The sequence below is a fragment of the Triturus cristatus genome, chromosome 2_1, assembly GCF_964204655.1.
Source record: "Triturus cristatus chromosome 2_1, aTriCri1.1, whole genome shotgun sequence".
Taxonomy (NCBI): Eukaryota; Metazoa; Chordata; class Amphibia; order Caudata; family Salamandridae; genus Triturus; species Triturus cristatus.
In genome coordinates this window covers 865,151,861-865,179,830 of record NC_140581.1, presented here as the reverse complement: position 1 = coordinate 865,179,830, position 27,970 = coordinate 865,151,861, and the positions used below count along the sequence as shown (strand labels likewise).

At 46.6% G+C, this 27,970-nt stretch overlaps 1 protein-coding gene across 2 annotated transcripts in view; it reads right to left on the bottom strand.

Moving 5' to 3' along the window:
• The window catches only part of LOC146865999 (tight junction protein 2-like), a 225,339-nt gene that overhangs the window by 80,339 nt on the left and 117,030 nt on the right, over window positions 1-27,970 (bottom strand). The gene's annotated exons all lie outside the window — the stretch shown is intronic.

The window sequence follows — 27,970 nt, the reverse complement described above, 5'->3', positions numbered from 1 at the left end:
CGAATTCAATGCAGTTGTAGTTGTTTAGCACAAAAGGTCTCCCAGCGCTTGATGCAAAACAACTCCACGGAGAAGAACCTTTTTCTCAAGCCACATTTAAAAAAGGTGGGTTTTTAGCATTTTCCTAATACACACTTCCACGGCATAGCTTTGGTAACTCTTCTTCAACATATCCCCATGCACGCGTTGGACACTAGCCGTGCTCCCAAGCATCAGTAGGTGGCACTAAACAGTTCCACATTGACTCGGAACCGCCTCAAAGTGATGCAGTGGAACACCTACTAGCACCATCCATGTATGCGGACGTCAGTTTCATTCCTCATTCTACACCTCCAGACACGGAACGTTGAACAAATTGTTTGTGACAGTGTGCTGATCTCTAATTTGGAAAAAGAACAACTGATGGACGGAATGCTGAACAATGTCAAACATTCAGCCTCAGTACAGAGATCTGAGCCTAAATCCATCGTTTTTTTGCTCACCATGCCATATGCAAATCAGTCTTGACCCTGCTCCCCATGGGAACAGTCCAGCTCAAACTGCGAGGCCAGGTGCTCCCTGGATCGGAAACAAGCATCCTATGAAAATTGGATTTGTTCAGCATTCCGTCCATCATTTGGTCTTTTTGCCTTTGTTGCCCTAAGCGGAAAGGGTATGCCCAGACGTGGGTCCCGTGCTCACTCTGCCACTGGATTCAAGCTAGCCTAGGTGATGAGGGGCGATACCCCGTAACAGGTCTCAGGATGCTTGTTTCCAGTCCAGGGAGGACCTGGCCTGGCAGTTCAGGCTGGACTGTTCCCATGGGTAGCAGGGTCAAGACTGATTTGCATATGGCTGGGTCCAAACTGAGGTAGCGTGTTGAGCAAAAAAACGAAGGTTTAAACCCAGATCTGAGACTGGGATGATTGATTTGTTCAGCATTCTGTGCATCATTTGTTCTTTATGCTTTTGATCTTTAATTTGGGAGTCTTGTTTTAAAAGTAAAAGAGGCCACACGACAGAGCGGGGATGTTGGTGCTGAATCTGCAGTTAGCGTAACCACCAGAAAGAGCGTTGCAGTGTAACATTCTCTTGATGGATAGTTCTAGTCACAAATATTTACCACATCAGTGCCTCCCTTAGGTGGTCGGTCTGTGGAGTAAGCTCACACTAAAAAAGTCCTGCAAAACTGAGCAGGGAGAATGACCTTCCTGCTGGACCCGACTGGCAAAGACAGTAATGTTTAGTGAATGCATGTACCCATGCCGATGTTGAAGCCTGGTAGTTGTCCAGAACAGGCAACCCTTGAGCAAACACGATTGTGGTGTCCTTGTTGCTGGTGGAAAGGGCTTGCAGACCTTCAGGTGCTGTCTTGTGGTCATGGTAGGTGTACAGATTGGCCTCCTTGTCTATATTTGGGACTAAAAACTAGGACCAGGAGTGTCCAACATGTCGATTACAAGCGACCAGTAGCTCTTAGCCTGTCTTGGAGTAGCTCTTAGCCTGGCTTGGAGTAGCTCACTGCCTGTCACACCACTTCAGGAAATGGAGCTGTAAGACCAGGAATGGTGACTTCAAGAATAATAAGAAGCCTCATCTCTTCCGGATGAAATTTTTTTTTTTGCTTAGAGGCCCTAAACAAATAATTAACGCATGCCGAACATCAGAGCACACTGTTTAAAAACCTTCACCATGAAAACATATAGCATCCCTGAGAACTAGTCTCAAGAAGTGGATTATTTCATTAAAGGCAATTGAACTAAAATATTTGGAGAAGAGTTGCACTGCATTAAAAATGTTGTTATTCATTCTTTTTTTCTCGTTTTTTTCTCTTTCAATCTTTTTAGGTTTCTTCTATTCTTTCTCTTTTTTCTTTTCCGTATTTTTTTCTTATTCTTTATCATCTTTCTTCATCTCTTTAATTTTTCTTTCTGATCCTTTTATTTACAATCTTTGTCCTTTTTAGGTCTCGCCTGAGACAGCGCTTTAGCGCTGCTCTGGCGAGACTTATAGTAAGCGAGTTTTGGAAGTGCAAACAGTGGCTTTTCAGGCCTCCAAATACAGTGCATGTGCGCCGTCCGGGCGCGCGCACCATTTGGAGGCCTGAAAGCACTCGTTTGCTTTCACTTTCGCGGGCCACACGGCCGCTTTGAAGTGTGATCGCGATCACTTACATTTCACGGGCGCTTTGATGTCCTCAGTGAGCCGCGCGGCCACTGAGGACATCAAAGCAGCCGCGAAAGTGCTCAACATATGCCAGCCTGCGTGCCTCTCTCTCCTACCCCCGCACAGAGAACTTACTTTTAAGTAACTTACTACAACTGACAGGGTAGCAATACACTTCTGCCAATTTTCTATGTTCTCAAACAAACCTCCTTTAAATGTAAAGAACATACGTAATTTGGATAGTATATTTTCCTTTTTTACAGCATTATGCAGTCCAGTAAGACTCTGATAGTAGGCGCTATATAACAAATTGTTTATCATTTGCGGTGCATTCTTACTCAATGGTTCCTCCTTTCGGTCAATTGCTTCATTCCCCTTCCTAATTTCCACCTTTCCCTAGCTAAACCTACCTACACCCTTCTGTTTCCCAATCATTCCTTTGACTTACTTTTACTTCCTTCTCCTTTCTACCTTGCAGTTCCCAATTGTTCATTTTGTTCCTTCTCAGTTCTTTCTCCATCGTTCCATTCTCAGTCTTGATTTCTTTCTTCTTGTTCTATTATTCTCACCCCGTGCTTTATTTCCTCACAAAATCGTTCTCATCTTCAGCTCTTCTTTTCTCTCAATTTATGCCATTCACTTCATTTGTTTATTCACGTTCCTTCCTTATTCTCCAATTTTATGCGTTTCCTCCATCTATACTCGTCCTTTCATCTACCCCTTTCATTTGTTTAACATTTTCACTTTCCTTCTCCCACCGTCTTCGCCACCCTTTTGCTTTCACTCCTTCCTCAATTCTCCCCTTTCACTTTCCTCCTGCACGTTTCCTCCCTCCCCCTTTCACTCCCTATTGAGGTCATGCTTTTGCACATCCCTTCTTGTCTCGTGCCAGGGGCAGGCCGTGTTGTTTCCTGTCCCTGGCCGTGCGTAAGCGGGGCTTTTGTAATTGTAAACCAGTTCTCTGCATGAAATGCGTGTCCTGACCGCGCTCTGGTGATAAGAGCGTGAGCTGGAGTAATCAAAGAGATGTGCAGCTCCTATTTCAAAACTCGGCAAAAAATGCCCTCGGGACACCTAAAGTGAACCAATTCTTCGCGAACCCCTCACAATCCCCTCAGTGTCGCTCAAGGGTGGAAGTGTGTGTGTGTGTTGTGGGGGGGGGGGGGGGGGGGTCACTGCAGGCTAATGCGTCGTCAAAGATAGACGTATGTACTTCAGACACAGAGCAGAACAAACCACTTCTTAGCCCCCTTGAGAACAAGCATTTGCAATGCAATAGGTCTCGCATTTATACGAGTTTGAGCTATTGGCATTGTAAATGACAATGCTTTTTATTTAAGTTTGTTTTTTTAAAAACATAAATAAAAGGCACTGTCATTTACAATGCCAATAGCTCAAACTCGTATAAATGCGAGACCTATTGCATTGCAAATGCTTGTTCTCTTGTGGTTTCCTTTCTCTCTGCTTTTCTTTTCCTTTCTTACTCTTTCGCTTGCTCTTACAGTGGATGTTTTACTTTTTTCTTCTTTTTGGTCTATCCTTTCCTTTAGCTCCACTTTGTTACTTTCTATCCCGCCTATTCTTTGTCCATGTTTTTTTTCTTTCCTTTCTTCTTTGTTTCTGCTATTATTTTCTTCTCTCATTTGTTCTTTTTGCTGTTCCTTCTCTCCTAGTTTCCTTAGTCCCTTTTCTTTAATTACATAATTTGTTTCTTTTTCCTTCTCCTCCCTCCTTCCTCTTTTTCTTCAGCTTTCATCTTTTCTTCCTCTCCTTCCTTTCCTCCCTTTTATTTCCCACAATTCTTCCTCTCAATTCTTTCCAGTTCCTTTTTCATAATTTCCTCTTTTTCTCTTTCCTCAGTCTCTTCTCTTTCCTTCATTTGCTTCCTTTTTAGCTTTTTCTTTCTTCCTTTTCTTGGTTTTAGAGGTACTTAAGTTCCCTAAGCAATCACTTCATTCATTATTTTGTGCTTCATCTTTGCACCTGAAGCATAGTTATGGGAATGGGGATAATAATAATAAGGATATTTATAAGGATATTTATAAAGCGCGCAGCTACCCCAAATGGGGTGTCCCGGCGCTCATATAGACAGTACCCAAAGGTAGAGGGGAGCGCGTGTCTAGTCATTACGACTAAAGAGCCAGGTCCCAAGGCCTTTCTGATTTCCTGTTCGGACTGCATCATGCGTGGGTGGAGCAGAAGGTTATCCCAGCACTTGGTAGTCCCCCATTCAAATGTCCTGCCTCCCATTCTTGCCTTCGCATAACGTGGGGTGGAAAGGTAGCGTTTGTGCTTGGACCTTAGGGGCCTGTCCTGTTGATATGGGCGAAGTCTCTTCTTCAGGTAGTTGGGCCCTTTTCCTTGGTAAGCACGAAAGGCAAACGCAAGGACATTAAATTCGATCCGTTTGTCTATTGGCAGTCAGTGGAGTTGCCGGAGGTGGTGTGAGATACGTTGGCGGAGCAGAACCTTACAGACCAGTCTGGCTGCCGCGTTCTGAATAATCTGTAGTCGATGGATAAGTCCCATCGGCATGCCCATGTACAGACCATTAGCGTAGTCAAGGTGGGAGGGGACTAAAGCATGGACCACGGTTTTGCAGCTGACTCTGGCAAGAAGTCAATACGTTTTTTGATGGTTTTGATTTTGCCAAAGCAGGTCGCCGATACCTGTTGAATGTGGGTGGTGAGGGACAGGTCTTTGTCCCATCTGACTCCTAAGTTCTTGACAGAGTTCTTCAGAGTGGGAGCATCTCCCAGTTCAGCTGGCCACCACATAGTCATCGGAGGGAGGATGACTTGGTTGAAAAACAAGACCTCCGTCTTGTCAGCATTTAGCTTTAAGAAGTTGCGGTGGCTACAGAGATATGTTTATTTGTAGAGCACTACGAAGTGTGCATGTACCTATTCTTAAATTGCTATGGTAGTGCTAGTTTCTGGACATCAATGAATAGACTTTAAGGCAATTAGCTTGAATTCAGGTACTAGCTCTCATAATGAGGATAGTGTCATCCCATGTATTCCTGACAAAACCATTCAGACACCTCTCACAGAATGATTGACAAAGAAGTGGAAAAGGACAACACTGGTTCTTGCGAACCACATACTTCCACAATCTTTTCCCAACAGTTCTGCCATTAATGCTGTGTGCTTACTTCATCAGGACTGAGGGTTCAAGCAGCTTGATCTTTTTTGTGCAGTTATATAATCCATATACAAGGCAGTAGCTCAGGATATTTTTCTTAGATCAGAAGCTCTAACTATTGAAAAGCTTGGAGATCCTTGAACTATACAGTGCGATCAATGTAAAAACGTAATGCCCTCTTCGGATCAAGGCTATGTAGTCTCTCCTCTCGATGGGTGAGGTGGAGCAAAGAGCACTGGCAGAATGATCTACTGGCGCACATGCAAGGGTGTTACAATTTTGGGATGAAAGCCCACCCATGTCCTCAGCATCAACTTGTCTGGTAACAAGGCGGTGTAGAGTTGTTGTACTAACACTGCCACAATGGACTCATGCGGTTTGCTGACATGATGGAAATAAGGAAAACTGACTGAATGTTTGGGGACAACCTCAGTGAGTTTGGGTGCAGACTCATTGTTTGGCAGCCCAACTGAGAAAAGCTGGGAAAGAGGAAGATGCTTTGGACGCAGCTCTCTGAGAAAGCTAAGACCAGAGCACACAGAAATGGTATAGCACATCTACCACTGCAGTCTTCAGAGTTGGTTGCAGAGGACACATTGGGGTCTGAGCAACCTATAAATAACCAAGTGCAAAAAAGCAGAGTGTGTGGCAGAACAACAGGAGTTGTGTGCTACTGGAGGTCTAGGGAAAAGTAAACAAATCAATGGATGCATTTTATTTGTGTTGATCTGAATGGGCAATACGAAGAGACAGTTTTTTCTAAACTTACAAATACAAAAGCCATGGCCATGGCGGCAGAAAAAGAAACCTCCAACCACTGTCAGTGATGCAAGAGGAGCATTTAAGAGTATAGAGGTTAACACTATTGATCACCTCAAATTGCTAGCAAGTTCTTGTTTTGGTGGAGTATGCCACCAGGTACCTCGAAGATCAGCCCTTGAAGAGCACTACTGCCTCACTGGTAGCAAGAGCCCTGTTGGCTACTGTTATCATACTGGTTTCTCCAGTATGTAATCCGATTAGGTACCAACCTTATTTTCACCTATGTAAAGACTTTTTGTGAATTGCAGGCTTTCAACCCTCCCCACCTCCCACCACCCATGGGCTATTAAAGCATGTCAATAAAACTCAGAAAATATAATGGGTGACATGGAGAAGCCCTCGAGGAGAAGCGTGACATCTTTCCACGGTTCTTGCTGTTCACTTAGTAGGGGGTGCCATAAAAAAAGTTTATTTTCAGCCCAGTTAATATTGGTTTGGCTCCCCCGAACATGCCACCTTCACATTGGTAAAGGAAGGTTTAATAAGGGAAAGAAATATCCCCCATATGTGACTTGGTGGAGTATGTGCTTGTCCTAGTAAAGAAGATGCCTTGGCTAAAGCACAGAGCTAAAGAAAACCACCAGGTGTGCAAAGAGTTCCTGGTAAAGCAAGAAAGCTACCTTTAATGGTTACCAGGAGGGTGAGTAAGTGCTGATCCTTATACTCCTCACACTTTGAAGGATCAGTGATCTGATGTAAGTCTGAGCAAGAAGATCAGTGATGTCAAATAACTGGTTGACACTGGAGCCAAAAGGGATCTCCAGAGGATGTTACATGTTCACCAAAGGATGGATATGACATCAACCCTTAGGGAAGGTGTCAAGGATGAAGACAGTCAAGAGCCTTTCTCAAACCTGCTGAAGGGTGGCTTACTGGAGGGAGTTAGTCTTATCGTCATGCTTATAAATAAAAACCAGGGAAATGCAGGGAAGTGTTGAGGGGCTATACAATCAATCAATCCGGGATTTATAAAGAGCTGCTACTCACCTGTGAGGGTCTCAAGGCACTGAGGGGGCTGCTGATCCGTCTGGGCGCTGGGGTTTAGTAGAAGAGCCAGGTCTTGAGATCCTCCCCGAATTGGGTCAGCGACGGGGATTGCCTTAGTTGGAGAAGCAGGGTGTCCAAGGTCTTGGTTGCGAGGTGGGAGAAGGATCGTCCTTCAGCTCTAGTCTTGTGGATCAGTGGGACAGTGGCCAGGGCCAGATGGGTGGTTTCTAGAAGGTATGTTGAACGAGAGGTGGTGGTTTAGATATGCTTGTTCTGTGTTGCGGAGGGCTTTGCAGGCATGTGTGAGTAGCTTGAAAGTGATTATTTTGTTGACTGGGAGCCAATGAAGTTCTCAAAGGTGTTCCGCGATGTTGCTGCGGCGGGGGATGTGGAGGAGCAGTCTGGCTGTGACATTTTGAACGTTCTGTAGTTTATAGAGGAGTTTCTGGGTGATTTCGGCATAGAGTGGGTTGCCGTAGAAGAGTCTGGTGCTGCTGAGTGCATGGGTGCCTGTCATTCTGGACTCAGTGGAGATCCATCTGATTGTCTTCCGAAGCAGACAGAGCGCGTGGAAGCATGATGAGGATACAGCGTTAATCTTGCAGTTCATTGTGAGCGAGGAGTTCAGTATGATGCTGCGGTTTTGGGCGTGGTCCGTGAGGGAGGTTCCCAATGCGACGGGCCACCTGGAGTCGTCCCAAGCTGAGGGGGTGGGTCCCAAGAAGAGTACTTCAGTCTTGTCCGAGTTGAGTTTGAGTCAACTGTCTTTCATCCAGGTGGCAGTTGCCTTCATCCCACAGTGGAAATTGATTCTGGAAGCTGTGAGTTCATTGGCGAGGGTGAGGATCAGCTAGTTGTTGTTGGCATAGAAGACTATGTTGAGACCATGGTTCCTGATGATGGCTGCAAGGGGGGCCACAAGAGAGTAGGGCTCAGGAAGGAGCCCATGGACACTCTTCAGCTGAGCTCTATGGGTTCTGACTCGCTGTGTTCGACCAGTGAGTAAGGAGTGGATCTAGTCCAGGGCCTTGTCACAGATACGAGGGTCGTGGAGTCTCGCGATTAGGGTGCGGTGGGAGATGGTATCTAAGTCGGCCGAGAGGTCCAGAAGGATGAGGGCTGCGGTTCTGTCCCAGTCGAGGAGAGAGCGGATGTCATCGGTGGCGGTGAGGAGGGCGGTTTCTGTGCTGTGGTTGCTTCGGAAGCCTGATTGGGAGATGTCCAGGACGTGGTTTGCTTCAATCCATCGGAGAGTTGGGCATTAATGGCCTTATCGATGACCTTGGCTGGGAAGGAGAACAGGAAAATGGGTCTGAAGTTCATGAGGTCTGTCAGGTCGGTGGATGGCTTCATCAGCATGGGGTTGATTTTGGCGTGTTTCCCGACATGGGAAGGTGGTGGTTTTGATGGAGCAGTTGATGGTGCGGCGAAGCTCGGGGGCAATCGAGTTGGCACCACTATGGAAGATGTGGTGCGGGCAAGGGTCTGAGGATGCTCCAGAGTGGATACTTTTCATGGTCTTGAGCATGACATCTGTGGTGAGCAGGATCTGTGGTGGTGCGGAGTACTTGAGTGCAGTGGTGTCTGGCGTGGATGGAGGGTCTTGGGTGTCGAAACTCTCGTAGATGTCTCATATCTTGTGGTGGAAGAAAGTGCAGAGTGTGTTGTAGAGGTCATGGGAGGGTGAGACGCCTACAATCTCGCTTTTGGCCCTGGCAAACTCCTTGACGATGGCAGAGTTCTTCGCTGTTGTCTTTGTTGGTGTTGATTCGGTCTTGGAGAGCCATTTTCTTTGAGGTTTTGAGGCAGAGGTTGTGTGATATGACAGCGGCTTTGAAGGTTGCTTGGGTTTCCAGGATATTGTTGTTCCCTCCATCTCTTCTCAAGTCGTCTACAGGTGCATCTGGACTCGTCGAGGACAGGAACGAACTAGCTGGCTTTCTTGGAGTGTTGCTTGCCGGGAGCCTTCTTGAGGGGTGCCAAAGTGCCTGCGCAGTTAAAGATTCATCAGTGGAGGTTGGGTGCTGAGGTGTTAACATCTGTTGATGTCAGAGGTGTGGAAGTGCTGAGAAAGGAGGCGAGATGTTCCTCAGTGACCTTGTTCCAGCTACGAAGGGGGTGAGGGCAGTTGTGTACGGTGGGTGTGGTGAAGGCAAAGTGCACGCAGTGCTGGTCGGTCCAGAGGATTTCAGTGGTGTGGCTGTAGGTGATGTTTTTACTGGTGGAGAAGACTGGAATGAGCGTGTGTCCCCCTGCGTGAGTCAGGCAAGTGACTAGCTGCTTGAGTAAGATGTTAGCAAGGTTCTCCAGAAGGGATGCGGTGTTCTGGTCACTGGGGTTGAAGTGAAAGTTGAGGTAGCTGAGCAGGATGTAATCGCGATGAAGTCAACAATAGTGTCTGTGAAGAGTGGGCAGTGGCCAGGAGGCCTGTAGAAGTTAGTGTTGCAGAGAGTGGTGTTGGGGTAGGTCTGATGTGGAAGTGCTGGTGTTCCATGGTTGTCGTTGGGTTGTCCGAATTGGTGGTCAGGCGGAGTGTGTTCTTGTGGACGATGGCGATGCCTCCTCCTGGTCGGTGGGTGCAGCTCTTGCAGGTGATCTTGTAGCTGTCGGGGATGGCGGTGGTGATGTCCGGGCCAGAGCTAGGGTTAGTCCAGGTTTCCGTGAGGAAGGTGATGTCGGGAGAGACAGAGTCCAGGATGTCCCAGATTTATGTGGTGTGTTTGTGGAGGGAGCACGATTTGAGGAGGATGCAGCTGAGCCAGTCGGGTGCGCCATTTGTCGGCTGGGCAATGAGAGGAGCTGGAGTGAGGAGTGCGCAAGGGTGTAGCTGCGGTTTTAGCAGGAGAAAGTTCCTTAGTTGTCCTTCGGTGATACGAGGTGGCAGGCGACGTGGCATCCTTTGCTGTGGGCGAAGAGGGTGCTGGCGTAGTATCGGTGGAGGGTCTGAGAACCAGGGTCTGTGGCGCTGGGCGTGGTCGAGGCATGGATGGGCGCAGATGGGCTTGCCTTTGGCTCGCCAGCAGAGTCACCAAATGCGCATGCCCGCTGCACGGCTGCACTAGACAGCTGGGAGGCGGGAAATGAGGGGAGCGGGAAAGTGTCACTGGAGGGTGGCAAGCCGCAGGGGATAGCAAAGGCAAGAGTGGCAAAAGGAGGGAAAAGACAACAGTGCAAAAGGGACAGAAAAGGAATCAAAAAGGCAGAAAAAAGTAGAAAAAAGGGAGACAGAGGGCAGCCCAACAGCAGAGCAGTGGCACTGTACCACTAGACCACCAGGGTGAGGCGCAGGCGGGAGCCTGTAGGTGGAGGAGGGTCTCAAACCACTGACCCGAGGGTCTGAAAGATCAGCAGCAGGGAGCTCAGGGGCAGCAGCTACCAGGCGGAATTGCGTAAGGAAGGGAGCACTCCACTGAAAGGTCAGTGGTTTACACCTCCACCGTCCACCATTAAGTAGTGTGCAGGAGGGGGTGGGGGGAGCTGGACAGCTGGGAAACGCAGGGAGCAGGTATGCGTCACTGGAGGGGGGTGGGGCCACGGGGATCACAGCGGCGGGGTCAAGAGCGGCAAAAAGCAATAGGAGGAAAAAAGCCAATAGAAAGAGAGAGACAGAGAGCTGCCAAGAAAGCAGAGCTGTGACGCTCCACCACTAGACCACCAGGGATGAGGCCCAGGTGGGTGCTTGTGGGTGAAGGGCCTTGAACCACTGACCAGAGGGTCAGATGGATAAGCAGCAGTGAGCTCGGGGGCAGCAGCTACCAGGCTGGGCTGTGCAACGAAGTGTGTAGTCTACTGAAAGGTCAGTTCTCACTGACTCCAGGGTGGATTCCAGTCTAAACATACAAGATCGACACTGACCGTTCTACTGTAAAAAGCAAAAGACGTCAGAGAAGGTAAACTGGGCCACATCACATCCTATGCATCTCAGGCGACTGAAACAGAACCCAGAGCATGCTCTTAAGTCGATGAGTTAGTCATTTTGTGCTAATTCTATAACTGCATTTCTATGTGGATGATCACAGTTTCAGTGCCGTCACAGGGCGATCTATAGCCTATTCATCAAGCTGCTGAGGTCATAGCAGCAATGTGAGGCGCAACTACCAAGGAAGGAGCTGGTGCATCTTCTGCAGCTTGCAAGCTGGGGAGTCAGGAGGGCGAGACACACTAAGGTGCAAGTGCAGAACACTCCAGCAGCCTTGTTCAAAGCTCCATCAAAGCTCCAATTAACTGCCTCTCTCCCACACAGAACAAGGGATAAAAGAGGTAAGAAGCCCTACAGCACAAGCACAAATACAAAGGATTTAAGGGTAAAATTAGTGAGAGGAAAAGGTGAAAAAATTAGTGATAAATTATTAAACAGCCACAAAAGCAAACAAATATGAAGGTAGTGGCACAAAGAAATTAAGTCAAAATATGCCACTCCAACAGCAGAGCTCACTCAAACATTCACGTATAGCGAAATCTCCTTTATTAGTAAAAGAAAAAGTAGAGTGTACTTATCTCGTGAGCAGCAGTAGCAACAAAAGAAGGAAGATGGCTGGAGGGTGATGGACTATATACTTTACTGGACTGTTTTCAAGTTCTAAATTCTTGCTATTGTTTTGGTTTTTTTAAACCTTTATTTATATGAAATGAAAGGCACAGTCATTATTTCTTTACAGGCCGCAATCTAGCGAACACAGTTCACACATTATACATACTTTGTTATCCTCTATAAGTATTACAAGAACATTTATACTTGATCCAATACATATACAGCATTACAACATTCAGTGTCATTTACATTTGGTTATTCGATATCTTGAGCTATTAAAGGCAGTTCGCAAATATCTCCTCTATATGTATTTCAGCCCCCCATTTTTTAATCAATTTTTTGGGACATCCCCTGTGAACATAGACAGTCTTTTCCGCCACCATGGCAGTGTCCATGCCCCTACACCATTACGTGAGCGTGGGGACAGTTGCCGCACCCCAGTGTCTAGCAATAGTCCTCTTGGCTAGCATAATACCCAGGGTAGCCCAGGTCTGCAATGTGGAATTTATATCTGTCGCATCCCAAATATTAAATAAACAGCATTTGGGCTATGTAGGGACTAGGTTCCCACTTACCCTCGTGATAAGGTACATAACTGACTCCCAGTAGGACGCTATTACAGGGCATGTCCATATAGTGTGAAAAAACGTGCCAACCTCCCCATATTGTCAAAGACAGAGCGGGTTGTCCACTTTCCCGATCTTACAGAGGGTAGTTCTGGTGTAATAAATTCTATGGAAAATCTTGAGTTGTACAAGATGTAATTTAGATGCGATCGCTACCTCTCTACGGGACGCCAGCGCCTCCTGTCAATCTGTATAATCTAATTCTCCCAGATCTGCCTGCCATTTGTCTTTAAGCTTCTATACCGGATCTAGCATGTTATTGACAATTTTCCGAAATGTCAGAGATATTGCTTTTTTGTCCATATGATCCATCAGTAGCCTGTCCTCTAGTGGGGAGGCCTCAGGTAGGGAATTTTCCGAAATGTCAGAGATATTGCTTTTTTGTCCATATGATCCATCAGTAGCCTGTCCTCTAGTGGGGAGGCCTCAGGTAGGGTGGTGTCAGGGGAAATTGCTGATTCAAGAGCGTGTTTAATCTGCCGGTAACGGAAGTGCTCCGTTGACGCCATTTCGTACTTCGTTTGGAGTTGTGTAAATGTGATTATTTTTCCCCGTACCCAGAGGTCGCCCACCTTTGATATCCCAATAAGGTCCCAATTGTGAAAACCTTTACTTTTTTTCAAACCTTCCCAGCCTGTCCGTAACCCAAAGGGGGTTCTTGTGGGAGTGCGTTATGCCATCATAACTTTTTTTGCACTATATTCCAGACCTGGTGTTTGTAGTTTGTGGGGCCCATTAGGGACCGGGTCTTGTTATAGAGCACCCGGCGAGGCCCCGTCTCCCCAGCTGCAACCTGTCGAGAGCTTAGGCTGGGTCCATGTGGGGGACATGAATCCAGTGGTTTATCACGGTCAGCTGAGCGGCCCAGTAATAAGATTGTATGTTCTGGAGTGCGATGCCCCCGTTGTACCAGGTGCGGTATAGTTGGACCATAGCTTTACAGGCCGGTTTATTGTCCTAGGGGAGTTTAGTAACTTCTGCCTCAATGGCGCGGAAGTAGGTCTGGGGGACTGGGAAGGGTGCATTTGAGGGCGTAGAGAAACCTGGGGAGCGCCATCATTTTGAAAAGAGCCGCCTTTCCCAGGAGTGACAAAGGCAACGACTGCCAGTGTTTGGTATCTTTTTGCAACAGTTTCAAAGGGGCTTGGAGATTTAGGGACATGAATACTTCAGGGTCATGGGTGACGTGAATCCCTAAATATTTAAAAGTGTCCTCTACTATCGTTACTTTGCAGCCAGCCAAGAGGAGTGGTGGGGGACCCCCTCAGGACGTAGAGCACCGATTTCGTCCAAATGATTGTATACTCTGAATAAAGTCCATAGGAGCTACAAATGTCTAATAGACAGGACAAGGAGCGTCTGGGAGAGGCCATATATAGAAGGATATCGCCTGCTTATAGAGATATACGATCCTCATATCCCTCAGTCCATCCAAGTCCTAAGATGACCGGGTCCTGTCGTACCCAGGCCGCCAGATGCTCCAGCACTAGGGCAAAACGAAGGGGCGACAGCAGGCAGCCCTGTCTTGTGCCTCGATGCAATGGAAAATCCCCCGACCTATGCCCATTGGCCACTACATGGGCCAAGGGAGCAGTGTAGAGCAGTCTGACCCAGGAGCAAAATTTTGGCCCAAATCCCAATTTTCGGAGAACAGCGACGAGGAAGGGCCACTCGACTGTGTCGAAGGCCATGCGCGCGTCTAAGGACAGCATAACGGCTTCTTCTTGAATGGTATGTCTACGGCCCAGCACGTTGTGGAGGTGCCTGAGATTTAAAGCTGTATTTCTCCCCATCATAAACCCGGATTGATCCGGATGTATCAGCGTTGCTAGGTGCGGCGTAAGTATGTTGGCCAGGGTCTTGGCCAATATCTTGGCCACAGCGTTGATCAGAGATATTGGCCTGTAGGAGCGACACTCTTGCGCGGGTTTGCCAGGTTTATGGATGGCCACTATTGTTGCCGTTCTTTGGTCTCGTGGTAGTTCCCCCCCCCCCCCTTCCTAATCCAAGCTGACCTCATACATTGCTGCCAGGTACAGTACGAGTGTCGTCGCGTTACGCTTGTACCACTCTATGGGGATACCGTTTGGTCCCAATGCTTTTCCTGACTGCAGCTTACCGATTGCCATTGCGATTTCTTCCGCTGAGAGCTCTACCCTGAACGATTGGGATTTCCTCTCCGCTACTCTGGGACGTTTAATATCCCGGAGGAACTCCTCCGCATCTGTTTGTGTGAGTGTGGAAGTGTAGATCTGTTCTTAGTGATGCGTAAGTAAGTCTACTAAGCCTTGGGGATCCCGAGTGGTGTCACCCGTGGGAAGCTAGAGTTCTGCGATCCATCCGTTTGTCGTTTCTCTTATGTCCAGCCAGGCCAAAAGCTTGCCGGCTTTGTCTCCGCAATCATAGATAGTGTGTTGGGTATGGGAGAGTCGCACTTTCGCAGCCTCCCACAGATGCCCCCTGTACTCCTGCTTCTTGAGTTGCAATAGGTGAGTGTTGGGGGCAGAGGAGTCCTGACTATGGGCTCTTTCCAAGTCCTCCACCTCCTGTTCGAGTGTCTCCATAATTCTGACTTTCTCTCTTTTGTGATGGGAGATTAGTGAGATCGCTTGCCCACAAAGTACTGTTTTGTTCGCCTCCCAGAAGACAAGTGGAGAAGAGACGGAAGGTGCATTTTCGCTAAAATGGTATTTGGTAGTGTCAGTCGGTCGCTTCCCTATCTCACGGGCCTCAAGGTATCCGGGATATATGGGGAATATGCGGTTGTGCGATGTGGAATACCAGGTGTATAAAGTGCTAACCGAGGAGTGATCAGAAATGCCTCTCGGTAAATGTGCTACCGTTAAGAAGTTTCCAAGTTCGGCTCCTGGCGCGAGTATGTAGTCAATTCTGGAGAGGCTATTGTGAGCACCCGAGTGATCTGTATATTGCTGTGTCCGGGGAAAGCGGGAGCGCCAAATGTCCACCATGCCTATGGCGTCTAGGAAGTCACTTAGGACAGAGTGTGACCGGTGTTGCTGTTGAGGGCGTGTGCGATCTAGAGCGTCATCTTAAGTGGCGTTGAAATCGCCACCTATTATTAGGTAGCCCTGTGGGAGAAGGAATCCGCTGAGCGCCTGAAAAGCAGAGGAATGGAGCGCGGGCGGGATTTAGACAGACACCATGTTAACCGTGCGTCCTTCCCATTGACACGAAAGAGCCGCAAAACGACCAGTTAGTCTGTATAAGTGTGCTTAATGACAATCTGGTATTGTTTCTTAAGAAGGATTCCCACCCCCGCGAACCAGATGTGAACTCGAGTGTACCGCGAGCCTAAAACCCAGCCTATCTAGGGCTTTACAGACTGTCCCCGTTAAGTGGGTCTCTTGCAATAGGGTGACTGCTGGCGCCTTACGCTTCAAGTATTGTAGAACTAGTCCTCTTTTGAGCTCATCTTGAAGACCATTGACATTCCAGGATATAATTGGCAGGTGCTGCGTGTGGGGTGTCATAGGCATTTTAGGCTCATGTGACATCGGCATGGGGGTTGTGTGTCGACTGCTCTATGCGATCTAGACTGGTGTGTGGTAACGCACGAATAGCGTAAGTGGACTGATAATGTGCCAGATAACATACATAAACAAAATCAGTAAATCTGAAATTCCCCAAAGAACCCCACCACCCCCCCTCCCTGCAAGACGGTTTTAGAACTTCCTGCCACCCCAACTTTGCAGAGTGCCGAATTCCTATTACCCGGTGCCTGTGTGGGTGGAGGGAGCTCTCGTATTGCCCCCTTGGGGGCCTGCTCAAGGACAGGGCTACCCTCCCAGCTTTACTTAAATGAATTTAGTGAGATGCCGGGAACTCCTTGCCCACACAGAGTCGCTCAAAGGATCATCAATCCCTCGCCCCTTGGTAGGTTCCTTTCTCATCGGGGCTACGGAGGGGGTGGTAGCTCCCCTCCTGTATGTGCCGGGGCCTTAGCGTCATGCATCCTACGTTGGCTGTCGCTCTCCGGAATACAGAACAGGTGTCCATGTATTAGTGTCTCACGCAGAGAGTGTCCAGTAGGCCCGATTTAGTCCTACTCGGGCCGAGTAACTGATACTGACGAGCCTGCCATCTGGTTCAGGGATTGTGATTTTAATGTGTCTAGAGTGGCGTTTTTTCCAGGCTTTCCGCTGTGTTGGACCTGGCGCCACCCCTCTAGCCAGTCCTGTGCGTCCTCCGGTTTAGTGAAGAACCAAGCCTTCCCATCCCCCTCTACTCTGTTTTGCTGGAAATAGCATAGAGTACTTGAGTTCACTGTTCCCAAGTTCTTGCTTCACCGCTATGAAACTCCGCCGCTGTTTGGCCCCCACCGCGGTGTACTCTGGGAAGAAAGATATCATGCTTTGTTGGACCCGTATCTGTGGGGCTGCTCTTGCCGTCTGGAGGATGAGGTCACGGTCGCGAAAATTAAAAATGCGTGCTAGGATAGGCCGCGCTGGCACCCCGGGCCGGGGTATGCACCCTGGGACCCGATGGGCTCGTTCGACCGAAAAATAATTTGCGAGTCCTCTGGGCTGTAGGTCGTTCTTGATCAAGTCCTCCACAAAGAGGTCCAGGGAAGGGCCTCCCGTTTCCTCTGGCACTCCCACAATGCGCACATTATTGCGGTGGGAGCGGCCTTCGTAGTCATCCAGCTTCGCTGCCATGGTCCTGTATTTCCAGCTGTCGCACTTGCTTCTTCAGGGAGGTTGTGTCTGCACTCATGGCGGCTGTTGTTGATTCTACCTCCGTCACTCGGGAGCTTAGGTTCCTGAAGTCAGCACGAATAAGTGAGAGTTCTGTGGTCACAGTGTCTATACGGGACTCCAGAGAGGTGTGTACCTTATTAAGGGTGGTCATGATGTCCTGCAGTGTGATCTCTTTCCCTGGTGTAGTCTCTTTGGTTGATGCCGCTTGAGCCTCAGTATGGTCGTGAGCATCTTTGTCCATTTTAGAGAAGGCGTATTTCTCCAGTTTATTTTGTTGGGTCACTCGTTGGCCCCGGCCCCCCATCTTGCCCCAATTTGCGGCTACCACTCACGGTCATGGGCCACCTGAAGGCAGTATTCACCACTGCCTGCCTGTGCTACCTCGTGGCGCACGCGGCCTGTCGGGTTTCCTGCGAACTGATGCGTTCCACTGTAGGTTTTGTATGAGGTTAGAACGTGGGGTTCGGAGTGGGACAGGCACGGAGCACAGAGAGCTCTGCTCCAGCGGTTAGCTGTGGCCCTGGCTCATCGAAGTCCTGGAGCGGTCTATATATGGGCTGCGACAGGTGAGGGTGATGTCATTCCAGCCCCGGAGTGGTCAGTTGTCTGGGTCACTGTAGATGCGGGGCTCAGCGCTGGTACACAGTCCGGTTTGGAAGGCCTGACTGTATTTCAAGGGTCCCGCTGTGATTTTGTGCAAGGTCGGCCCTTGTTGAGCCCAGGCACCCAGGTGTGACGCGTGGTTGCAGTGGCGGCACAGCGTATAAAGGGCGTACCTCAGCATGTTACAGCATATGGGTCAGTGGCACGCCGAGGCCCGATTGTGCCGGTCACACTGTAAGCCCCTGTTGTCGTTTGCCAGCACCTGACTGCCAGTCTCCACCTTGGCGCAGATGTGGAGGCCAGCCGCTTCTTTCCGGCCCTTGATGCAGTGGGCCGGTGGGACCCCCCCCTCCGTGCAGCTCCCCGGGGGTCCCGTCACACGGCCGAAGCTGTAGGCGGAAGTCTACGGGCCCCGGAAGGCGAGTCACTGTACCAGCGCAGCAGCCCAGGGCGCACTCCGCTGCTCAGCACCGCTGGGCCTGCGCCTTCGGATGTCGTCGCTGGGCACAGCACCCACGCCAGTCCCCGGTCGCGGCGTGCCTCAAGGCCGCAATCCGGATAATACTACCACACGTACCGAGGAGGTCGCTACAGGCGGGGCAAGTAGCTCGATAGGTGCGGGCAGAGTTCTGGCACTCCTGCAGGCGATTTTGGCTGGGTGGGGTTACGGAGAAATGTGTCGGATTTTCGTTTTAAGCCCCCAAAGGTCCGGAGCTCTACGAGGCGGCTATCTTCCTCGGCTGCCGGCCTCACCCCCAATTCTTGCTATTGTTGATGCTGTGAGCAGGCAATAAAAGGAGATTTGCATGTTGACCTCCCTGTCCTGACTGAGCAGGGGAGCAGGGTAAGTCTGATTAGCATATGGCTGTGTCCAAACCAGAATGGCGTGGTGAGCAAAAAAACTATGGATTTAGGCCCAGATTTCTGTACTGGGGGTGACTGTTTGACATTGTACAGCATTCCGTCCACCAATAGTTCTTTTTGCATTTGTCACATTGGTAAGCAAAGCAAAATCAGAGACACTGAAACCATGCAATGAACTCCAGTTCATTTACAAGTAGCAATCCAGTTAAAAGTTATAAGTCAATATGAAGGGCCTGGACAGTATTACAACTTTGTACTGTTTGCACTCCCAGAAACATCAAACATGACTCATTGTGTTATGATAACAGAGAACTTAACTTCAATAGATTGAAAATTATGGTCACTTTACAGGATAGCAAACACTAATGTAATAGATGACAATAGAATACTTGGGGGTCATAGCTCAGCTGGAAAAGTTCCTAGAACTTTCCATTTCTCTTTTGTGACAATCATTTTAACAGCCTTACTTATCTGTAGTCAATAAAGTATAACTTTAATGAAACACTGGAGGCTTGCCTTTAGTGTTTAGTGCAATACAGCAAAGTAGGTGAGCCCTGTATGTGTTCAAAACAGTGTGAAACCAATACTATGGTACGCACACAAATAAAATAGCCATTAGGCCTGCAGCAGTGCAACACAGAATCTGCCAGTGAACCCAGGAGCATAGAGCATGATTCAGCCAGCACTAGAATTGCTCCTCATCCCTTAGGAGTTGAGAGCAGGCAGCCTTCACCACATTACGGCAAAGACTCATGCAATGCTTCTGTCACAACAACTAACACTGAACAGGTTCAAGTTTAAAACATTCCTCGGTATTGTAATGTATGAAGGTACAAAGTTTTCTACAACAGTAGTCAAGTCAGTAGCGGGCGAATACCGAAGGCGACTGCAGAAATCAAGATAGCAAGTAAGTTAGCAAAGCCATTGCTGCATTTGTGGAGCTGAATAGCATAATCTGACATAAGTTCGTGGATAACATTAGTGACTTATCTTTCTCAGTAAACTCAATAAGACAAGTTTTGGTAACCCTGGCTACACAGGCATGCATACTTAAAAGTGACCCCAGTCTCGACCCTGTGAATCTTCAATGGCGACTAGCCTCTCTCCTACTGAACTAAAGCCTTCTAACATTCCTATATCTAACATATCTTCACCTTCTTTGAGACCTCATAATGCAATTGTTACAAACAAATGGGTCAAACAAGATCCCCTATCTCCTGTGAAATCGCATTCACCAATTTTGTTAGAACTCTTGTTTGAAGAAATCAAAGCTCTGCACCCATTCATAGAGGAAACTAATTTACGCATGCAGAACATGGATGACAAATGGTCCAATATAAAAGTAAGAGTTTCTTAGGTGGAAAAAAAAAAGTAACTCACAAGATAGTGATTTTGGTGGCACAGTTCAGCTTCAGACGTAGGACTTAGGAAATAGAAACAAGTAGAGCAATCTTTGTATTTATCGTCTTCTCAAATGAATTGAAGGCACAGACAATGCATCTTTTTTCACACCCTTTTTGTCTCAATTGGTCAATTTGCTGCTCTTGACAGTGATCAATATTCAGAGCACACAGACTTGGTCATCTACCCCAGTCAACTAATTCCTAAACTAAACCTCCAGGAGTTATTCTTCTATTACTGGAATTCACTGATCTTTTGAAACTACTTAATGCAGCAATGACTAAAAATCAACTATTCTGGTCAGGAAAGAAAATATTCCTCACCAAGGATGTTTCAAGAATGACAAATATGAATATAAACACCCTAGGCAGTCTAAAGTGAACAACTATGCAATGATCGCATTCATAACTAAAGCAAAAGGGAACTCAGTGTAGACAATATTTATAAAAACATATTTGATTTTTATTAAGTATAATTTACAAAGACATATTAATTATGTCCATATCTGCTTTGAAAAAACAATGATGTGGATATGATTTCCAAAAATACAAAAAAAAATACATACAATATACAAAATATACATAAATCAATATACAGTGTGATAAACACAACTACACACAAATAAAGACAAAAACAGTGGCTGTGATCAAGATCTTAACGCGCGTTTCGACGCTAGAAAGCGTCTTCATCAGGAGAGCCACAAATTCTTTTTCTTTGTAGATTGTCGCCGATATAAATATATATATGGTCTATAGAGACCTGTAGCTGATGTTAAACCCTCCCTACAAAATATAGGCAATAAGTGTTCACATAACGATGAAGTGAAACAATCAATAGGAGAATGCCGTTGGATCCAAGAGATACACTTCGGGCCAATAAGAACTCAGAAGACAACTGGAACAAAATTCCAACAGAGACAGAGGGGCGGGTAGAAAAAACAGCCCCAGTGTCGGCTTTATGATTGATGTATGTGCAGACTTAGAACAGGATTAGACGATTCGAGTAAGGATATATCCAAATCGTTTGGAATGGCCAGCACTCGACTCCTCGATAGTCGAACAGGATTGCTGTTATGGACCGCTAGCATAAGCCAAGAATGACAGCCAGCAGCAGAAAGGAATATTTTGATTTCTGCCCGAAACTTCGCTCTATGGGTGTTTGATATGGGGTACTTGACACATGTTTTCTCAAAGTGACATAAGCGATAAAACTCCTACTTGCATGAATCCTGCAGACCTCGACAACTTTCCAAGATGGCATTCATCTGATACTATGAATAAATATGGTCTTTCTAAGAGTTAATGTGCTGAATTATTCCTGATATGATATTGGTATCTCATTTTTTTGTTATCATTTACTTGTGGTTTAGATAAGTTACTTTCTTAGTTATTTTTGTTGCTACTCTGTATAGAATTCTAATCCCCTTCTCTCATTTTGCATGTCCCGTTTATTGTAGCTCATCTTCTTATCTTCTGTAGCATTATACCCTGTTTTCACTAGGTCTTGCTCCCTTGCTGTGCCGTCTTCACCTTGTGCTGTCACCAACCCATTCTATATGCTTTACAACCAGGTACACTACTTCATTTGTTTGATATGTACGGTCTCTTCGCCTTCACATTAGGTTCCCCATCTTCTCCACTTTATTTGCCTCTTTTTTTCTCTTCTTCTTCCTTTTTAGGTCTCGCCTGAGCCAGCGCATGCGCTGGTCTGGCAAGACATTTAGTATGTGGGTTTTGAAAGTGCTACCCACATTTTTGTGCTGGCTACAAGCTTGAGTGCACGATGGCGTGCACGCGCACAGCTGCTCCCCACATTCCCCCCTCCCTTCTCGCCCAGCCATCTGCCTTTCCTGCGCCAGCCTTCAGCACCATCTCCGCCCCTCCCCCCGCTGCTGCGCGCGCATCCCTAGCGTGCTTTAGCGCGTCATCGCGATCACTTTCGCTTTTAGAGTGAGCGCGATGACTTTCGCTTTTACGACCGCGCTGCGTTACTTTTACTGCCGCGTGGCCAATGCTTGTTATTTCTGTATTTGTCCTTCGTGGTGTGTCACTTCTGTGCTCAGTTATCAAATTTAATTTAAGAGCCACACGTATTCGTTGGTTCTTATGCTGATTGTCCTCAATCCTGGCTGCAGGTCCTTTAGTGTCATGAGTGTGATGATAAACTAGTCCTGTATTATTATACATCGGCTTGCATGATGGAATCTTCTGTCCTGTAGGAAAAACAAACAACTATTCAAGTCATAGAATACAAAGTGCTGCTTGCTAAAAATCCATCGGGGTCGAGGTGTCACACGGGATATGGTGCAGATTAGCAGTGCGTTCATAGTGCCGGCGAATTCCAGTGGGGCGACAGTGAACGCCAATGAGTTAAATCTCACAGTGGCTGTTGGCTCCGTTTTGTTATCATTGCAAATGTAGACCAGGGTCTATTTCTGTCTGTATACATTTAAGTGGTGCATAAAGCAACACGTTATAGCTGTCAAGTGGCCTCATGTTACCCGTGACACCGTCATTATGTTTTGGCATTCTCCCCGCCCCCAGCAAGATGAATTCTGGATCTTGCAGTACACATTTTACAGAGTGTTGCCCTAGTTTCACATTAGTGCACCATACATCTCCTTGAAGGCGGCAGTTATATTTTGGGACCGATTAGTACTACCTTACAGAAGAGCTGGCACACTTCGATTTAAATATAGGAAGACATTACTCCCGGACATAGAAATCCGAGTGTCTTGCGTTTTGGTGGTGAGCCCAGAAAACTCATCCCTCGTGCATCACACACACAAGCAGGCTTGTTGCCATACTTTGAAAGTGTGTTTTCACGTCTCTGATGAAATGGCTCACATATAAAGGGAACAAGCATATGCATAGCCAATAGGTCTCGCCTTTGGGACCTTGTAAGTGTTAAGCCATTCAACAGTTGATGTTGTTGCACCAAGGATATTGTGCTGCATAACTAAATACTTATAAGGTCCCAAAAGCGAGACCTATTTGGCTATGCCAATGCTTGTTTCTCCATGTTTTTATCCCAGTCTTTCTGGTTTCCTCTTTTTCAATTTCCTTACATACATTGTTGTGTTTTGTTCTTGATGACAACTTCATAGATCATGCCAATGTTATCTTAAGTAAAATTCAGAGTACTCTCATGGAATGCAAAAGGATTAATCCTATAAAATGACAAATGTTATCGTACCCATCTCAACATTTTATCTCCAGATTTGTTTTTACTTTAGGAAACTCATCTCACAGAACTACTGGATGCTGATTTTCGACTCTCACAGTGCACGGAGGCCTGCTAACCACACCTCAGTGTCAGTGCTCCTTTCCTCAAACAAGGTAGTGTCTAATTGTGCTGGTAAAGGACTTTAGAAACCCTTTAAGTTCCTTATATAGATTTATACAGTGCAACATTCATCCAAATGGATATCATGGTGCTAAGGAGAGCGCAACCTAGGCACGGTGCTTTGCAAATTGCTAAAGAAACTCACTTGGTGTAGAGTAGCTACTCCCCTGCAGCCGCAGGTACCCAAGGTGTAAGACCCGGTACACTGACCTGCCGCTTACGGGGACTAATGACACAGCAGCCACCCAGGAATAGGTAGCCGTGCTCCTCCAGGTCAGATCCATCCTCCTCCTTCCAAGTGTGGCGATGCCAAGACTGACCGGAGCCACACAGTACCAATCCCTGGGGTACTGGACCCCTTGCAGCAGCCAAGGCTTGTTGAGTCTAGTCCGGACACCAACGCAGAGGAAGACGACCTGCATGTTGAGGGACTTCAGGGACAGTGAAACCCACTTTATAAGCTGTCCTGGTTGCCCCTCTTCATAAAACAAAGACCAAGACGTGAGTCGGTGACCGCTGCCACTGCGGGTTCCCGGAGGCTGATCCCCACCCCTGCCCCAGAGTTCCTGCTTACAGCCTCTTTGTAACCGGACTGTTCTCCTATTGAAGTGAATGGGATGCCGGACGCCGTGACACACCTCTGCACCCGGACGCCCCAGAGTCTCCCAAGGTGACCCGTTGGTGTGGTCTTGGATCCTGCCCTATACTCACCTTAAGTCCTGAAGAACAGCCCCGTAGGTCGATGCTAAGTGCCCGAATGCAATACATGCTTTTCCTCCATAGGATAACATCACCGATTCAGAAAGTTTTGAAAACTGTAAAAATTCATAGCTCGAAAGTACTTACCCGATTCCGATGATCTTCACATCTAAATTCATATAAAAGTATGTGTTATTTTTATAAATTGGTGTTGGATTTCTTTATTGAGTGTGTGCTTAGCACTGCCCTCTGACATGCCCAACTGCTCGCCCACAATACCACAAAAGAGTATTGGGGGTGTCATGTGTGTCTCTAATTCCTTTGGAGTCTGCCTGGATACTCTCCACAGCACATCTCATTTTGGTGCAGTATATAGAGAGCTAGCTTCTACAGCCTCCATAACTTTGTCCACATAAGCTATCCACGCCAAATTGGTGTCTTCTTTTTCCAACATCCTGAGGATTCTAAAGGCACCCATGGTTTGTGGATACCCTTGGAGGGGTCTGAGAAAATAGCCAAAATATAGCTACATTTTGATATTTGGGGAAAAACGGGGAAAAAGTGCTCACGATAAAAGTATCTGTTTGTTTTTCATAAAAATGGCATCAATTAACAGTTTGATGTGCTAAAGCCACCATCTTCCCAGCTTTCAGGAACATGCAGAGCTAAATCAAAAAAACCTAATTTCTTAAAACAGTTGACATTTTTCAAAGAGATGGCCCATTTTTCCGATTTTCTTGTGCTTTCAACCTACTTCCAGTTTGTTGTGCAAACCAGTGTGAAATCAATGGGTGACCCAGGAAAGCTATATATTTCTTAAGAGTAAAAGTAGACAAAATTCCAAATTCAGCATGGGGTCATATCCCTTTTCCCAAATAAACTGTTGAACTAAAAACATATTGGAAACAAGCTGGATAAAAAAACAGCCATTTGTGACAATGTTTTCATCTGTAACTTTTTATCACAATGCCCAATTTACAAAAGGAATGCACCATTAAGTTCACTACACCCTTTTTGGTTGTAGGGATATATAAGGTTTGTAGGTTCTCCAAGAACCTGAGGGACCCAGAGCGAACTACAGAGCTGCACAGTACAATGATTTTTCATTGTTTACCAAGTAAAAACCAATTTGTATGGTGAAATATGTAAAGTGAAAAATAGGTAACCTATGTATTTATTAAATGGGTACAAGGTATAGAGTTTAGGAGCAGTGGTTATTTGTACATCTCAGGATTTGTGGGTACCCGTACGAGCATATGATTAAGAAAGAAGACATTTTGAAAAATAAAAATACCCCCTAACACACTAGCTTACATCTGGAAGGCACAAATGCAGAGAAATCCAATTGGTAATGATAACTATCCTACTCTTCTACGCTTCCACAAGTCTTATGATAAAAATGGTACCTTAGTTGTGCGGGTAGGCCTAGTGCCTGCAACATTAAACGGCCCAAAACGCAACCATGATACGTCACATTTTTCCACTAAAAACTATAATTCAATTAAATTTCTGGTTGTGTATTTCTTAATATGCGTTTGGTTGTTTCTCTTTAAAATTCTTTATAATGTGCTTATGACCTAAAGGGTATTCTTACCCCAAAACACAGAGTTACTAAAGAACGGTTATTCTGTGAATCGTTCTGCTCCGACAGTACCATATGTTTTTTGTACTAAATATTACCTGGGTCCTGAGGTTTACTTGGTTACCCCATTGTCGTATAATAGTAGGTAATGAACTGGCAAGTTTATGGCATGCCACAAAAACCTGAGACACTATGGAAATTAGGTGCAAAGTTGAGATATAGAAAAAGAGATTAGGAAGAAGCCATCACTCTGGGATAGGGTCCACAACTGAAATGAATCAGTCTTTTTTGTCGGAGAACATAAATTATTCCTGGAGCAGGAATGTCAGCAAATGGTGTAAGCAAAAACACAATTGGAATATGTGCAAAATTCAGCATGAGCATCCAGTAGAGGACTTGTGACACTGAAATACAGAATTTTCATGGAGGGTATGAAGCATGGATATTTCTCCTCTTGCTCGACGGAAACAGCATGCTATTGCTGTGAAAATACTGCACAAGTCTAGACTATCATTTGCAGTACAGCATCGGTCAAAGATTTCCAAATTGTCTTCCATGCATTTAGAGAATGAGGCAGACGAAGCAGTTTTATAGCTGAAGGGAAAAAGCATTGAAGATCACGAGTACCAATTCTCGATGAATCCCAGACAACTGCAAAGTGGCGGTTCCTCCGCTATGGCGGAGGAGAGTCGCCTCACCCCCAAAATGGCAGGAAAGGAAAAATAAAACAATTGTTTTATTTTTCCTTTCCTGCAGAGTCTTTGAGGCGTAGTGCACTTCCATCACTATGCATGATGGTTTGGCCGGCCATCTCATCATCCCAACCATCATGCACAGTGAAGGCTCTCTCCAACCCAGCAACGCAGCTGGGTTGAAGAGAGCAGGCACTGACTCGCTGTCTGTCCAGGAGTGCAAATCGAGGGCACTCAGGCCAATCTTGAAGCTGCTCTCATGCGCGAGATCAGCTTCAGGATTGGCTGCAGGGCATTCTGGAAGCCTGTGGCTTCCTGCACAGTGTGACGGGGTCGGCTGTAAGTAAAAAAAGAAAGGAAAAAAAAATGTATCCCCCACGTGTCCCCTAGTGCCCCTCCCCCATTCTTTTGCCCGCCCACCTCGCTCCTCCAGCATATCGGCCGCTCCTGCAACTGAAGTGAGAACGACAAACTTTACAGAGTCGGATTCCAAATGACACAAACATTCTGACCTCTGAGCCATGGACTTCCCAATCACCTTTTACACAGCCTTCTTGATAGGTCAACAGCTAGTCATCCTTAAACTAGTATCTAGAGCACAAAGTACTGATGGTCATCATTTGCAGTTACATCACCCACACTTTTGATGCTGCTGCAGCAGCCCATTACAGCTAAACAGTTCTAAGCTTCATGTGCATCGGTCCGGAAGAGGTGCGCACACCATTCAAATGGACCTTTGGGCAACCACATTTTTCTAACATTCCAAGAACATAAAACTAGACAACAGATACTGCGTAAGCCCAAAAAATAAAATGTAGGAATCAGGTGAAGATACCAATTCTGAGTGAGTAGTGTTCATTCTTGTGCAACTATTAAGACTTTTCACCTCATGCTAGCTTGGTTACTCGAAAGAACCCAAAGTTTCCCAAATAATTTCTGATGAAACTATTGGGGTGCTGGGTGTTGTTGCAAGTGTTACAGGTGAAGTTAATAGTTTGTGGGTTATTTGTGGGTAAATGCAAACGTGCAGGCATGGTGTGAGTATATATGATTTGATGACAAGTGGGGTAGGGTTGCATATTTGTGGCACCACAACATTCTTGTGATGGCCTGCCATGCTGGCAGATCACATCAACTCCAACATCACAGTGGGTAGTGACAGCTTCCAGCAAACATAGCAAGAAAGTGATTACAAAAGAGCATGAATGTTCAATCTCCATATTGGTCTATTCCTGTTATAAAAGTATTTTATACAACCCCTGTACCCTCTCAGCCAGCTGCACATAAGGAGATCTTGTTCAGTCCGAGATTGATGATCCACTTGCTTCACTCAGAATTCCAGGTCTTTGGTTTTGTTTTAGATTTAGAGTCTGTGTAGTTGAAGGAAAAGAACTAGGTGTGTGTGTGTGTGGGGGGGAGGGGAACAGGGCAGTTGCAGTAGTTATAGATGAACACAAGCTCCATTTCTGATGCCAATATCTTCCCACAACACAGTGAATACTAGTATTAATGAACTGTCCTCCCCTATTACAACAATAGTGTTTTGCTTGGTCTATATCCCCAAAATTCAAGGCTACGCATAGATCAGAGTGGTGCGCTAGTTTTTCTGTATAGCACGTGCATATTCCATCCTGCAAAGTCTGGCAGTCTAAGTCCATGAACAACCCTACACTATGAAAAGCCCTCTCACCATAAAAGTAAAAATGCCATTCTTGATGTTTCTGAAGTGGAAGGGAGGCTAAATATTCCAGGCAATATCTTTTGCATTTACGATGCACACAGCAGCACACTTGCGCAGTACCAGATTACCA